The sequence below is a fragment of the Cetorhinus maximus genome, chromosome 16 (assembly GCF_964194155.1).
Source record: "Cetorhinus maximus chromosome 16, sCetMax3.hap1.1, whole genome shotgun sequence".
Lineage (NCBI taxonomy): Eukaryota > Metazoa > Chordata > Chondrichthyes > Lamniformes > Cetorhinidae > Cetorhinus > Cetorhinus maximus.
The window spans coordinates 31,040,232-31,055,634 of NC_135894.1; the positions used below are offsets into that span (position 1 = coordinate 31,040,232).

The window sequence follows — 15,403 nt, forward strand, 5'->3', positions numbered from 1 at the left end:
CCACCACCCCACATGTGATTGTGCACTACCATCAACCGCAGTGCAGCCCTTGCCCCGGCACCACCCTGTCAGCCAGCTAGGAAAATGCAACTTGCCTGTGCCCCCGCCTGAATGCGCAGCGCCTCAACCTTGAGGTCCAACGGGCGACCCTTGTGAGCATTATGCAACGTTGCTGTGCACTCACCTCCGAGTTCCCCTCGACGTGCAGCCTGCCACGTGCACTCCTTATGTGAAACACACCGGTGTCTCGGACGATCCACCGTGGAGGAGGGGATGATTCTGCTGAGCTGGACTTATGCAGATGCATTACAAAGAAGTGCCTGACGTGCAGTGGTGGGAAACGCAGCCCACCATTGATGGGCAGAGCAGACAATTGCAAACTGGCCTTCCTGCCATATTGTCCGCTCACGCCCAATGCCAGCGGGCACAGAAAATTCCTCCCTTGGGAAATGAAGCTGGGCAAGTGGATGAAGTAGCAGTGGGTGACCATTTTGGTGATAGTGACCATAATACAGTTAGATTTAGTATAATTATGGAAAAGGATAAAGACAGAACAGGAGTAAAAGTTCTAAATTGGGAAAGACGAATTTTACAAAGCTGAGAGATGATCTGGCGAAAGTGGACTGGTTACAGCAACTTGAAGGGAAATCAGTGTCAGACCAGTGGGAGGCATTCAAATATGAGATTCTAAGGGCACAGTGTAGACATCTCCACACAAAGAAAAAGGGTGGTCCTGCCAAATCTAGAGCCCCCTGGTTATCTAGAAGCATACAGGGTAAGATAAAGCAGAAAAACAAAGCTTACGACAGTCATAAAAAACTTAATACTGTAGAAAGCCTAGCGGAGTATAGAAAGTACAGGGGTGAAGTAAAAAAGTTAATTAGGAAAGCAAAGAGAGATTATGAAAAAATATTGGCAGATAAAATCAAGGAAAACCCGAAGATGTTTTACCGATACATTAGGAGTAAGAGAATAACTAAGGAAAGAGTAGGGCCTATCAGAGATGTACGTGGTAACTTGTGCGTTGATGCTGAAGATGTGGGCAGGGTTCTCAATGAGTACTTTGTCTCTGTCTTCACTAAGCAGAGGGATGATGTAGACATTCTAGTTAAAGAGGAGGGGTGTGAAATATTAGATACAATAAGCATAGTGAGAGAGGATGTACTGGAGGGACTGACATCCTTGAAGGTAGATAAATAACCAGGGCCAGATGCATTATATCCCAGGCTGTTAAAGGGAGTTAGGGAGGCAATAGCAGAAGTTCTGAGGGAAATTTTCCAATCCTCACTAGAAACAGGCAAGGTACCAGATGAATGGAGGCCTGCGAATGTTGTACCATTATTTAAAAAGGGTGTGAGGGATAGGCCAGAAAATTCTAGGCCAGTCAGTCTGAGTTCGGTGGTGGGAAAATTATTAGAATCAATTCTCAGAGACAGGATAAACTGTCACTTAGAAAGGAATGGATTAATCAGCGACAGTCGGCATGGTTTTGTTAGGGGGAATTCATGTCTTACTAATTTAATTGAATAGTTTGAGGAGTAATAAGGAGGATTGATGAGGGTAGTGTAGTAGATGTTGTCTACATAGATTTTAGTAAGACATTTAACAAGGTCCCACATGGCAGGCTGGTCAGAAAGGTAAAAGTCCATGGGATACAGGGAAATGTGGCGAGTTGGATCCAAAATTGGCTCAGTGACAGGAAACAAAGGGCAATGGTTGATGGATGTTTTTGCGAATGGAAAGCGGTTTCCAGCGGCGTTTCACAGGATTCAGTGTTGGGTCCCTTGCTGTTTGTTGCAGATATTAATGATTTGGAGTTAAATGTGGGTGGCAGCATTGGGAAATTTGCAGATGAGACAAAAATTAGTTTGTATTTGATAGTGAAAAGGATAACTGTTGGCTCCAGAGTGATATCAATGGGTAGAAAAGTGGCAAATGGTATTCAATCCAGAGAAGTGCAAGGTAATGCATTTGAGGAGGGCAAACAAAGCTAGGGAATACTCAATAAATGGGAGGATATTGGGAGGGGTAGAGGGAGAGCATGTCCATAGGTCCCTGAAGGTGGCAGGACAAGTGGATAAAGTGATAAAGAAAGCATACGGAATGCTTTCCTTTATTGGACGAGGTGTTGAATACAGAAGCAGGGATGTAATGCTGGAACTGTATAAACTGCTGGTTAGGCCACAGCTGGAATTTTGTGTACAGTTGTGTGCCAGTGAGGAGGTTGGTGATGTTTTCCTTGGAACTGCAGAAACTGAGGGGATGACCTGATTGAGGTGTACAGATTATGAGGGACTGAGATACCGTTTCCCCTAGCGGAGAGGTCAATTACCAGGGGGCACAGATTTAAGGTGATTGATGGAAGGATTAGAGGGGACATGAGGAAAGACTTCTTCACCCAGAGGGTGGTGGGTGTCTGGAATTCACTGCCTCGTTTGGTGGTGGAGGCAGAAACCCTCAACTCATTTAAAAGGCACCTGGATCTGCACCTGAAGTGCTGTAACCTGCAAGGATACGGACCAAGTGCTGGAAGGTGGGATTAGAAGGGCAGCTAGTTTTTCATTTTTTCTCTTTCAGCCAGAGCAGACATGATGAGCTGAATGGCCTCTTCCTGCACCATAACTGTTCTAAAGTGTTTCTGGGGGTAAGCTTAAGTGTTTCTAAGGAGTGAAGTTTTAGGGAAAGGGCTCAGCACAACTTATAGTTGTTGCCCTCAAAGCCCTGCTCCAGAGACTTGAGTACATCATCTAGGTTAATCCATCAACATTGTACAGAGGGAGTGTTTTATTGCCAGAAGTGTCATTTTTGGGAGACATTAAACCAGACCATGCTAACCTGTTCAGGTTGATGTATAAGATCCCAGGGCCCTATTTGAACAAGAGCAGGTAGTTTTCTCAGTGGCCTGGCCAAACCTCCTCCATCAACCAATACAAGTTGCAGTAATTAGCTGCATGGCTAGAACTACCTCCACAATTGGACTGTGGGTGTGCCAACATCATATGGATGGCTCAAGAAGGCATCTCACCACCATGGGATGGGGAATAAACACTGGCCTTGCCAGTGACACTTACATCCCATGAACAAATAAAAAGAAAGTTTGCCTGTAAAATAACAGTGACCGCATTTCACAGCAATGCATTGGTTGTGAAGTACTCTGGGACATCCTGTGGCTGCAAATGATGTTGGATAAATTCAAGCTCTCTCTTATATTCCTCAGATGTGGATTTAGGAACTGCAAATAAAAGGGTAGCTTCTCTAAGGTTTTATTGATCCAGAGTCAGGAGTGTTTTGAAGGTAGAAACTTGGGGTTAGAGGTTAGGAAAGAAAAGCTTGTATTTATACAGCACGGGATCAAGTCTTCAGGCTGCCTTAAAGCACTTCATAGACAATGTATTATTGTGGGAGGAGCCATTACTGTCCTAAAATAGGATAGATTTCCACATAGCATGATCCTACAAACAGCAAAAAACCAGCTAATATTCCCTGCTCTTTAAACAACGTCAAGAGATCTTTAACATTTATTTGAACAGGCAGACTGAATCTAGCTGGAATACCGGGTGGAATTTAATGTTGGCAACAGGGGGAGAGGGAGCACCCACCAGCTGGAAAACTGGCAGCAACCACTGCATCACTTCTCTTCAGTAGGCCTAAGACAATCAGTCTGGACAGCAAGGGCCTCCCATGAAATTGAACTCCGAGCAACGTGGAAATAATTTTTATTCTTTCATGGGATGTGGGCATCGCTGGCAAAGGCCAGTATTTGTTGCCCATCCTTATTGCCCTTGAACTGAGTGGCTTGCTCGGCCAAACTGAGACAAGCACATTGCTGCGGGTCTGGAGTCACATGTAGGCCAGACCAGGTAAGGATGACAGATTTCCTTCCCTAAAGGACATTAGTGAGCCAGATGGGTTTTTACCACAATCAATGACAGTTCCATGGTCACCATTACTGAGACCAGCTTTCAATTCCAGACTTATTAGTTGAATTCAAATTCCACCAGATGCTATGGTGGGATTTGAACCCTATCCTGCTGCTGAGAGCTGCCAGCCTCTACAGTACCAGCAGCATCACGGGAAGTGATGGACACTGCCGGTATTACCCTTGGACCTTCACCTAGGATCGCCGATGGATCCCTGGAGAAAGGCGAGTGTAGGTGGGATGGGGTTGGTAGGGACGGGCTGCCAGCAAGGGGATAGGGGTGAATGGATCAAAAGCAAGGGCTTTCTGTGGACTCTCCGGACCCTCCCTCCCCTTCCTGATGACCAGTGCCTTGATTAGGTACAGAATGCGGTAGAATAAAGGATGTTATATTTTGGGACTGTCTTTTAGATAAAATGAAGGAGGTCATGCGATCTATTCTGAAGTCTGCCTGACAACAAGCTTGAGTGGTTTGATTGTTAGAGATTAAAGGGGGTTCAGATGGTTTTACTAGAAATAAAGTGCAAGGTGTTTATGCTTGGAAACAATGGCCGCAGCCTGTGTGCTAACAGTGGATAGACTGAGAGTCTCCAAAGTCCCAGAAAAGTATTGAGGATGTTGGACTGTAAATAGTTATGCTTAACTGTCCATTTAATTCCAAGATGAAAGAGAGTTGAGCTCTCAAGGATAGCTAATCAGCATCTCTACCTAGATACAAGGCCCATGTGATTTATGTTGCATGGAAATGGCCTTTGAGGGGGGAAGGATTTCTAGGATGTCCCTGAAAACTCACAGAGACAGTGAGTCTGCCAGGGTCTGGAAGAGACAGAACTGCTGGAAGCTGAAAGTCTCTAAGGTTCACCAAGCAGAAATGTGGGTAGAAGCTCATGCTCGGATTAAAAAGTCCAAATTTGTGGAGTGTTAATAGGAGGCTGGAGGATTTGCTTAGCTTTAGCTAGAGGGAGAAGTATTTAAGAAAATTCACATGAAAGACAGTTCAGGAGTTAAAATTTCCAGGCTGAGAAAGGAAAAGATCAAAAGTAAACCCTCAGGAGCTAAGAATCGTTTTGAACTAATCCTGGAAGAATTTAACGTCTACTTAAAGGACAGTTTAATGTATACCTGTGAAGTATGTTTTTTGGCTATGCTAAAGTAAACATGGGGATGTTCTGTGTTTAGTCAATAAACATTTAGTCTTTTGTTGCAGTAAATGTCTTAAAATGTGAAATCTTGTCCAGTCATTCTCTCAGCTATTAAATGGAAGTTCAAATTTCTTTTTAAAAGTTATTTCTCTCCATGGAGATTATAACAGAATATAAAAGTACTACTTTCTTTAGGTATGGCAATGACAACATATTGAGGTCACTAAAAAGAGATGTATTTCCATGTAAAATACTAGGGTTAAGCCATTTTATAAATACGGATGTAGTCTCTAGTGAGATACCTACACTATTGAGTAAACCTATGAGAAAGGCACAAATGAAACTTGACAAGGAACATAATAAGGCAATTATTTTTGGGAAATCAGTTGATTTGCAGTTTACCTAGTCAGGTCATTATCAAAACCCAATGTCTCTCGTCAGAGTTTTGGACAAAGTATTAATGGCAACATGTGATAAGGATGAAAGAAAAAAAAACAAGATGCTTTCAAGTTACATAGATAATTTGATCATCCTACTTAACAATTATAAATTTTGCTAAAAGCTACAGGCATAGTTGATGATGCTAATAGAAGAAATTAGTGAGAACTGTGAACTTGGTACAAAGTATTGGTGGACGTCGCCATGTCCTATTGTAAGCCTTCCTTTGGCATGTGACTTTCACAAGGCAGTTGCCATGCATCTGACTTGGAAATATATCACCATTCCTATGCTGTCGCTGGGTCAAAATCCTGGAACTCCCTCCCTAACAGCACTGTGGGTTTACCTACACCACATGGACTGCAGTGGTTCAAGAAGGCAGCTCATCACCACCTTCTCAAGGGAAACTAAGGATGGGCAATAAATGCTGGCCCAGCCAGTGGCGCCCACATTCTGTGCCCACCAAAAATCTAAAAGTGTGGGGCAAAAAGAAATATTTTCATCCTGTATTTTATTGACTGGAATGGGTACTTGAGTGACAAATGTTCTAGAAAGGTCTAGTGAATGGCGAAATGTGACGATTGTATGACATGTAAGAAAATAATTAAGTGTTCAGGAATTCAGGATGATGGCCAAGAAATAAACTTCATGGGCTTATGGAATGGGCTGAAAAAGTAGGGAATCAGAAAATGTAGTGCAAGCATTGATAGTGGATCTGGAAGTGACACTTGCATCAGAAAATGATCAGGAACTGGAGTAAGAACTTCCAGTGCAAGAGGGCAACCTCTCAGCAGTGGTCCCCACAGACATTAAACTTTAGCTGTAGCTTGAACAGATTGGACAATGAAACAAATGCCATGGAACAGTCTCAGAACAGATCTAGAAGAAGTCCTCATGCCTGTGAAATTTTGGTAGCTACCAATAAACTAATAAGAGGCACAAAACCAAAGGAATTAGATAGCTGGAGTTTGGAGTTTATTCTGGGCTACCAGAAAAGAGGAAACCAGCTGTGTTTCTGAAGTGTTTCTGAACTTGCCCAAAGAGAAGGCAGATATAGAAAGAAATCTATGGAAACTAAACAAATGTGTCTATGGCACTTTCAAGGTGGGGTATTTTTTGGTAAGATTTGCCCTGCTCAAAATACATCAAGTTCAACTAAAACAGAACAAAATAAAAACAGAATTACCTGGAAAAACTCAGCAAGTCTGGCAGCATCGGCGGAGAAGAAATCAGTCAACGTTTCGAGCCCTCATGGCCCTTCAGCAGAACTGAAGCGCTTCAGTTCTGCTGAAGGGCCATGAGGGCTCGAAACATTGACTGATTTCTTCTCCGCCGATGCTGCCAGACTTGCTGAGTTTTTCCAGGTAATTCTGTTTTTATTTTGTTTTGGATTTCCAGCATCCGCAGTAGCTTTTAGCTTTTTGTTTTCAACTAAAACAGATCCTGAATGTTTTATTGGTATCAGAAAAGGGAAACTTCAGGCATCTTCATGATGAATGTTGATGATTTTGTATAGGTGGTACTTTGTAATTTAAGAAATGTATTACTAATATGATTAAAATAGAACTTTAAATTGGGAGTCAGGCTTGTGGCACTTTTTAATATATTGGTTTAGATATTAAGCAAAGTGGCCTGGAATTACTTCAAATCAACAATCCCATTTAAAGTTACTCCCATCCCGGGTAATTGTACACAAGGTCATCACAGAGAGATAATGTTATATCTAAAGAGACAGAGCAATTGTGAAGCTTAATAAGTCTGCTGAACTACTTGTGCAGTCAGACTATGACAGATGCTAGTTTAGATGTGTTAGACTTAAATACTATGATGAAATGCCTCAAGTAGAGAATGTTCTTAAGGGCAAATAAAACATTTTGAAAATTAAATCTGGATAAATGCATAAAGTTCCCATCCTTAGATCACCTAAATAACATGAAGCTAGTCATTTTTAGTGATGTTTCACGTGCTAATCTTCCTGATAGGTGTTTCAGTCCAGCTCATTTCATAATATTTCTTATGGGTGAGAATGTGAAATGTTGTCCTGTGGCTTGGAAAGCTAAAAACATAAAAATGTTTGTTAAAAGTATTCTGGCTGTTGATACACTAATTTTTGTGGAAGCAGAGGATATTGGATTCTATTTGGCAAAATATTTTATGTGCTATTCCATTCAATTGATGTACTGAAGACAGTATATAGATAATCACTCATTGTGGGATAATATACATTCCACAAAAAGTGCGAGAGAGAAAAGGTCATGAATTGACATTGTTGGCTTGAAACAGATGCTGGAGTGAAAGGAAATTGCTAACAATAACTAGATGGGTGCAAGTCATCAACTGTCTGATTGTTTCATAAAAAGAAATGTATGTATGATTGAATTGCTAGGGGTCCTTGAGTAGGGACTACTCCCAATGTAATGCTTTGTACCATGTATGGAAGTCTTTAAATTTTTTTTTAAATTTGTGATTGTACACATAAAATCTAACTTTTATTGAAAGGCAGAGATGGGAATCAGTTACTTGTATATTAATTAAGTGGTTAATTGCATTCAGATTATATATAGGAGTAGAAGGGGGAAGATGGTAGTGTACTGGTAATGTCATTGAAATGGTAATCCAGAGGCACAGGCTGAGAACACAGGTTCAAATCCCATCACGGTGGCTGGTAGAATTTGAATTCAGTTAATACGTAAGCTCCATTCTGGGCCTGGCCAAGGTGGCCATTAACAGGTCCAAATGGCTGAGGGGGTCATTTGGCCTGAATGTCTGCCCCTCTTTCACAGCTATGTTCACGCTCAGGTGCTCATGGAGGTGGTCTGTTGCTATGCTCAGGGTCTTCTGTGGCCATTGGGTGTCACAGGGGCTGGAAAGCATCAGCAGCCCTGGGAACATTTTATTTTAATTTGTTTCATTTTTTTGTTGGTGCCCCCTTAAGAGCCTCATAATTAATTTATTTATTTATGTGTATTTGTTTTACAAAAGAGCATATAGGAGCAGACTGATGCTTGGTTATTGGGTTTGGAAATGCATGCTTGTGAAGTATGTCACTGTAATAAAGTATGCAAAGATGAGGCTCCAGTTATATCCTTCGCCATCTGGTTATCTAAAGTAGACCATTCTGAAGTTATTTAGCAATCCATGGGAGGTTACTGAGTTTGGCAGTAGTGAGAGAGGTGGCTCGATCATGGGGGAGGATGGGTCATGCGTTTAGCAGAACTGTGAAAGAAGAACCTTGGGTCTGCCAGAACAATGGACAGACTTTTACGGGACACCAGTTGGATGATTTGCAGACATGAGGCTCCGTTAAATTCCCTGGGTACCTTTCCCACCACCCTCCTGCCTGCAATTTCACAGGGCCGAGCGAAGCCTAGGGCTCGGCCTTGTCCCAACTAAGTCCCTTAAGCAACCAATTCTGAAATTGCCCCCCCCCCCCCCAAAAAAAATCTGGTGCCCTCTCCCTGCTTGCCTGTCTGCCTTTCAAATCAGGACCTCCCCACCACCAATATCACCCCCGGCCTCCCCTCCCTGCCACAAGACTCCGGACTTCCTTATGTCTATGGCACTTTGACTCTTAGGTTTGCTTGTGCTCCCAAAAGTGCCACCACTCCCAATGATGCTGTTGGAACTGCTAACGGCTGGCCAATCAGATAGGCCAGCAGCTCTCCAAAGTGGGTCTTCCACCCGAGTGAGAGGCAGAAGTCTTGCTGCCAGTCAAATAAGGAGCGTTAAATGGCTGTGGGGCAGCTGGCATACCAGCCCACTTCTCCACCTGCCATGGGAAAAATTCTGCCCAATATGTTTTGGAACATGTTTTCAGGTAACATTGGGGCAGGGACTCTGAGAACTTCAGAACCGCGGAGCAAGAATTTGCTTCGGAGAGATCTTTAACTGCTTTAAAAAATATAAGTTACATAAACACCTATATATGCAACAACCAATATATACATTCTATGTCAAAAATTACCACATTAGACTTTCAAAGGTTCATGCTTCTAATTATTTCCCGGTGAACAGTGGGGTATGGTAGTGAAAGAATTTGAGAAGATGTGTTCATGGTCTCTGCCCTAAGGCAGGATAAAGATTTTTTTTATTAGTTCTGGGAAAATAAATTCTTAGTCTAATCGCATCCGTGATAGATACATCTTTGTGAAAACGATTATTTATTTTTAATTCTCAGTATGTACAAAAAACATCTATATTCTGATCATCAGCCTCTGTCTCTTCTTAAGCCTGCATTACTCTCTGGAATAAAAATTAAGCAGCTGATAGCAGTTTTCTCAAACATATCACCCAAAATTATTCTGGTGTGAAGGCAAATCAGACTCTTTGATACCCGACTGGATGATTCTTATGGTTATGTGGTATGTGGCAGCCTTACGTCTCTTAAGACAATGGTTTGCACTATAACAGTCAGCTGTGTTAAACATCACCTGTGCTTGATAGGGTAGACACATAGGCTGTTTCCCTAGCTGGGGAATCTAAAACATGAGGGATGAGACTCAGGATAAGGGATAAATCATTTAGGACTGAGATGAGGAGAAATTTCTTCAAAGGGTTGTGAATCTTTGGAATCCTCTACCATAGAGGGGTGGAGATGCTCCATCGTTGAATATATTTAAGGTTAGGGTAGACAGAGTTTTGGTCTCTCAGGGAATCAAGGGATGTGAGGAGCCAGCAGGAAAGTAAAGTTGAAGCCCAAGATCAGCCCTGATCATAGTGAATGGTGGAGCAGGCTCAAAAGGTTATATGGTCTACTCCTGCTCCTTTTTCTCGTGTGGCTGAGGAATCGCACTCTGGCATGGCAGTCTCTGCTTCATTTGCTGCAGATGAGGAAGAGGTTGATGATTCTTGACAGTTGGTCAAACAATCTTTTTTCTTTTCCAATATTTTTATCTCTGATACGCACAAGTGCTCAAAGAAGATGCAAAGACACCCTTTTTTAAAAAATGCTATGATTTCACAAGTTTTCTCCCTAGGTTGCTGTCACAGTATCCTGGAGATTAATCTTTAATTCCTAAAGTCTCCAAGACAATCCTGGAGGATTGACAATCTAAAGCTGAAATTCATGCCAAAACAATTAACAATAAGGATGTATACTTAGGGGTTGTATAGTTAAGTGGTAAGAGTGACATAAATAGAATACAATGTAATTTGAAAAGAATAAAAGTTTCAAATGGGGTCTAATCAATGAATTACCTCCAGTAGATGAAGGAAAGGCTGTGGATGTTGTCTACATGGACTTTAGTAAGGCCTTTGACAAGGTCCCACATGGGAGGTTAGTTCAGAAGGTTCAGACACTTGGTATCCACGGAGAGGTTGTAAACTGCATTCGAAATTGGCTGTGTGGGAGAAGACAGAGAGTGGTAGTGGATGATTGCTTCTCAGACTGGAGATCGGTGACTAGTGGTGTGCCTCAGGGATCTGTATCAATGATTTGGATGATAATGTGGTAAATTGGATCAGCAGGTTTGCTGATGAGACTAAGATTGGAGGCGTTGTGGACAGCGAGGAAGGCTTTCAAAGCTTGCAGAGGGATCTGGACCAACTGGAAAAATGGGCCAGAAAATGGCAGATGGAATTTAATGCAGAAAAGTGTGAGGTGTTGCATTTTGGAAGGACAAACCAAGGTAGGACATACACAGTAAATGGTAGGGCACTGAGGAGTGCAGAGGAACAAAGGGATCTGGGAGTTCAGATACATAATTCCCTGAAAGTGGCGTCACAGGTAGACAGGATTGTAAAGAAAGCTTCTGGCATACTGGCCTTCATAAATCAAAGTATTGAGTATAGGAGTTAGGATGTTATGGTGAGGTTGTATAAGACATTGGTGAGGCCAACTTTGGAGTATTGTGTGCAGTTCTGGTCATCTAACTAAAGGAATGATATCAGTAAGATTGAGAGAGTGCAGAGAAGATTTACTAGGATGTTGCCGGATCTTAAGGAGTTGAGTTACAGGGAAAGATTAAACAGGTTAGGACTTTATTCCTTGGAGCGTAGAAGAATGAGGGGAGATTTGATAGAAGTTTACAAAATTATGAGAGGTATAGACAGAGTAGGCTCTTTCCACTTAGATTAGGAGAGATAAACACGAGAGGACATGGCTTTAGGGTGAAAGGGGAAAGGTTTAGGGGGAACATTAGGGGGAACTTCTTCACTCAGAGAGTGGTGAGAGTGTGGAACGAGCTACCATCTGACGTGGTAAATGTGGGCTCACTCTTAAGTTTTAAGAATAAATTGGATAGATACATGGATGGGAGAGGTCTAGAGGGTTATGGACTAGGTGCAGGTCAATGGGACTAGCGGAATAATATTTCGGCACAGACTAGAAGGGCCGAATGGCCTGTTTTCTGTGCTGTAGTGTTCTATGGTTCTATGACAGCTGTCAGGAGGGTAAGAGGTCATGTTAACTCTATTCAGTACATCATCAGGTGGCCTTAAAGAATTGTTACCTCATAGCCAAAATGGAAGGGATCAGTTAGACAAGCTTTTCAAAGGAGGTAAAATTTCTCTTGCAACAGTATGCTCTACTTCCTTTCTAAGTTCAATAATTATGTATCATTGTCAAGAAGTTTAAGAGGGTAGGTTCACATCATTGTGAAAAGCTCAGCTCATCCTCTTGCTTTCCAGTGGGATTGCTCAACATTGATGAGATCTGCCATCCATCTTGAGAGGGTAGCTCTTTATCATATCAGCCCTTACTGACCAAACATTGGGTCCTTTCATCAAAGTTTCAAATTTTCATCCGTGTTCAAATCCCCTCACCCTTCACTGCCTCTGTAACCTATGCTGGCTCTCGAATCCTCAAAAGGATCTGTTCTCCTGATTGTGGTGTTATGTGCATCCTCGCCCACCACCTTCACCTCACATGTAAAGCCCTGCTTTCAAGCACCTAGGCTCCACACTCAGGGTTTCCTTTGCCAAACTCCTCTGGCTCCCACCTCCCTCTTCTCCTTTAAGACCCAAGTCTTTGATTCCCCCCTCCTAGTGTCCTCCTTTGGCTCAGCCTCCATCTTTTGATCAGATCTACATAGTAAGGGATATTTTTCTGTGTTAATGACACTATGTAAATCCAAGATTTTGGCCTCCCAAGAAGGAATGACCATCGTTTCTGCTACAAATCATGCTAAAACATGCAGCCACATAAATCATCACAAAGCTTGGAAATGAGTTTCTGTTACTGCCAACCCCGCTAGAATAACTTTCCTTTCTTTAGCCCTGTGGACATATTTATACACATGCTGAAGCTGCAGCACAGTCGATCTTCCTCCACTAATCAAAGAAAGGAAGTGAGATCTACTCGGCAAAAGCAGAGGCTGTTTAAAGTAGTTTGGAATACTGGGAGACTACTGAAAAGGTAGGACCTAATGAAATGAACCAGGTCATTAGGGAGCTGAAGCCAATCAGCTTAAATCACTTAAATGATCTTAAATCATTTTTACATTAATTGATGTCTGCTTTTTCAGAGAGTGTTGCTATTGGGTGGGTGAACTATGGTATGAGGTTAACAATGGTTCTTTTTAAATCACCTTTGTTTTTGTATGGTCTTACATCAATCATGGTTGAAAAGGTTCCTCTAAGCTAGTGCCAATAATTGTCATCTGGTGCTTTTAACAAAGCTGCCTGAGCATAGTTTGGAAACAGCATTATATCAGATTACCATTTAACCCAATGTGAACCATCTGCATGGAGATTGAAAAAGTTGGCAGTGTGTGTGGAGCAGGTGGAAGCCCTCAGTGTACCAGTTTGTTGGGAATATGTGGTCTCTGGACTGCAATGCCTGGATAATGGCTGAAGCATTTGCAACCATAAGTGCCAAGTGGATGATTCATCTCAGCCTCCTCCAGAGGTCTCCAGCATCACAGGATGAAGCCAGTCTTCATCCAATTTGATTCATTCCACTTATCAAGAAATGGCTGAAGGCACAGGATATTGCAAAGGCTATGGGCCCTGACAACATTCTGGCAGTAGTACAGTAGTAGTACACCATCTACAAGGCACATGTCAGAGGTGTGATGGAATGCTCCAATTTCCTGCCTGAGTGCAGCTCAAACAACACTCAAGAAAGCTCAACACATCCAGGACAAAGCAGTCTACTTGATCGGCACCCCATCTACCACTTTGAATATTCACTCTCTCCAGCACTGACGCACAGTGGCAGCAGTGTGCACCATCTACAAGATGCGCTGCAGGAATTCACCAAGGCTCCATAGACAGCACCTTCCAAACCCACGACCATTACCATCTAGAAGGACAAGGGCAGCAGACACATGGGAACACCACCACCTGGAAGTTCCCCTCCAAGCCGCTTACCATCCTGGCTTGGAAATATATCACCATTCTTTCACTGTCGCTGGGTCAAAATCCTGGAACTCCCTCCTTAACAGCACTGTGGGTGTACCCACACCACATGGACTGCAGCAGTTCAAGAAGACAACTCTCCACACCTACTCAAGGGCAACTAGGGACGGGCAATAAATGCTGGCCCAGCCAGTGACGCCCATATCCTGTGAAAGAATTAAAAAAATCTCCTACTCTAACATCTGTGCAAAGGTAAACTGGAGACTCTTGATTATCACACCTAAAAGGGAAATGGGGCCAAGATTATAAACTGCTACCCATCCAGTTCAATGCTGCATCATAAATTGTTTGATTCCACCATAAAGAACTGTATGGCATTTCTAAAAGGTTTATGGCACTCACGGTATAGATTTTAAAAGACTTGCTTGGACAGCACTGGGCTAACCAATGGAATATGCTGGCGGATGCTCCCTAACTACAATATTACAGATTTACATCCAAGACCCAGAACTAAGCTATGGGATGGATTTGTGGCAAAGGAAACAAGGATTCAGGGAGAGATGGATCCAGCCATTGCCAATCTGCTGTTTAGCAACATGAAAGGAAAGTCAGCCTAACAACAAGAATTTTTTTGGCAAAGACCCTTAGCTAAGGACTAGGTCAAGCTGTTGGTGATGAGTTAGGCAAATGTATTGGATAAGCCAGGATATCTGAAATCAAGATGGATGGCATATCGTGTGGGGCCTTTCGCCACATTGAAGGCAGGTTTGTGAAATAACTGACGAGGAAACTCAGATTTAAGATGACACGTTCCTCTGCAAGGTGGCACCTGAGAGAAGAATATGTGAACAAGTCCAGAATCTGTCTGCCCTAATTGGCAGACATTTGCTGCTGAAACTATACCAGTAATAGTGCACATTCCTGCAGTGGTGAAGAGGATCAGAGCAATGCACTTACACATTTTATGCTAAGTTAGGGTGCTATCAGGGAAGAATTGCCTGGGTCCTGCCATGCTTTCACTTTTTGAATGATCAACTAGTGATTATTTTTCATGTTTGTGTGTGGGGGAAGGCAGTGGTGAAGGAACAAGAGTAGAGTTGGGGTAGAGTTGGTCCTACGTACATAGCAATAAAAGATTGGGATCGAGTCTACTTCCTGTGGAGGATTTGGTAATCCAGTACCTGAACAAGGTCCACTGTACTCCAAGGTATTGTTGACCACATGCTAGTCAGCCTGATTCATTAATGTTACCCAGAGTGCAGAATAATTATTGAAGGTTATAATCCTTGCGGTTTAGCTCCAAATAACCTGCAAGCCAATTGCCCTGAAATGCAGGATGATCTGGCAGCATAAAGCATTGCAAAGCTTATTAATGCTAAATGCTGAGGAACTGTAAACATTTAGCTGGTTAAACTGCAGCAGCACTTTTACACAAAATTAGTGGATCAGTACATGTCTGGTCAACATGTACTTAAGTGAGGTTAGGAAACTGGAGTTTCCCCGAGGGGAGAGATCAGCTCTATTCATGTGGTTTTCTCTGTAGTTTGGAGACTCTTCGTCATGGCATGGGTTCCTCTGTTTCCATCTGATGGGTCTGACGTACAAA

At 42.6% G+C, this 15,403-nt stretch overlaps 1 protein-coding gene across 1 annotated transcript in view; it reads right to left on the reverse strand.

Annotated features, from left to right (window-relative positions):
- Positions 1-15,403, reverse strand: part of dgkh (diacylglycerol kinase, eta) — a 675,016-nt gene that overhangs the window by 33,307 nt on the left and 626,306 nt on the right.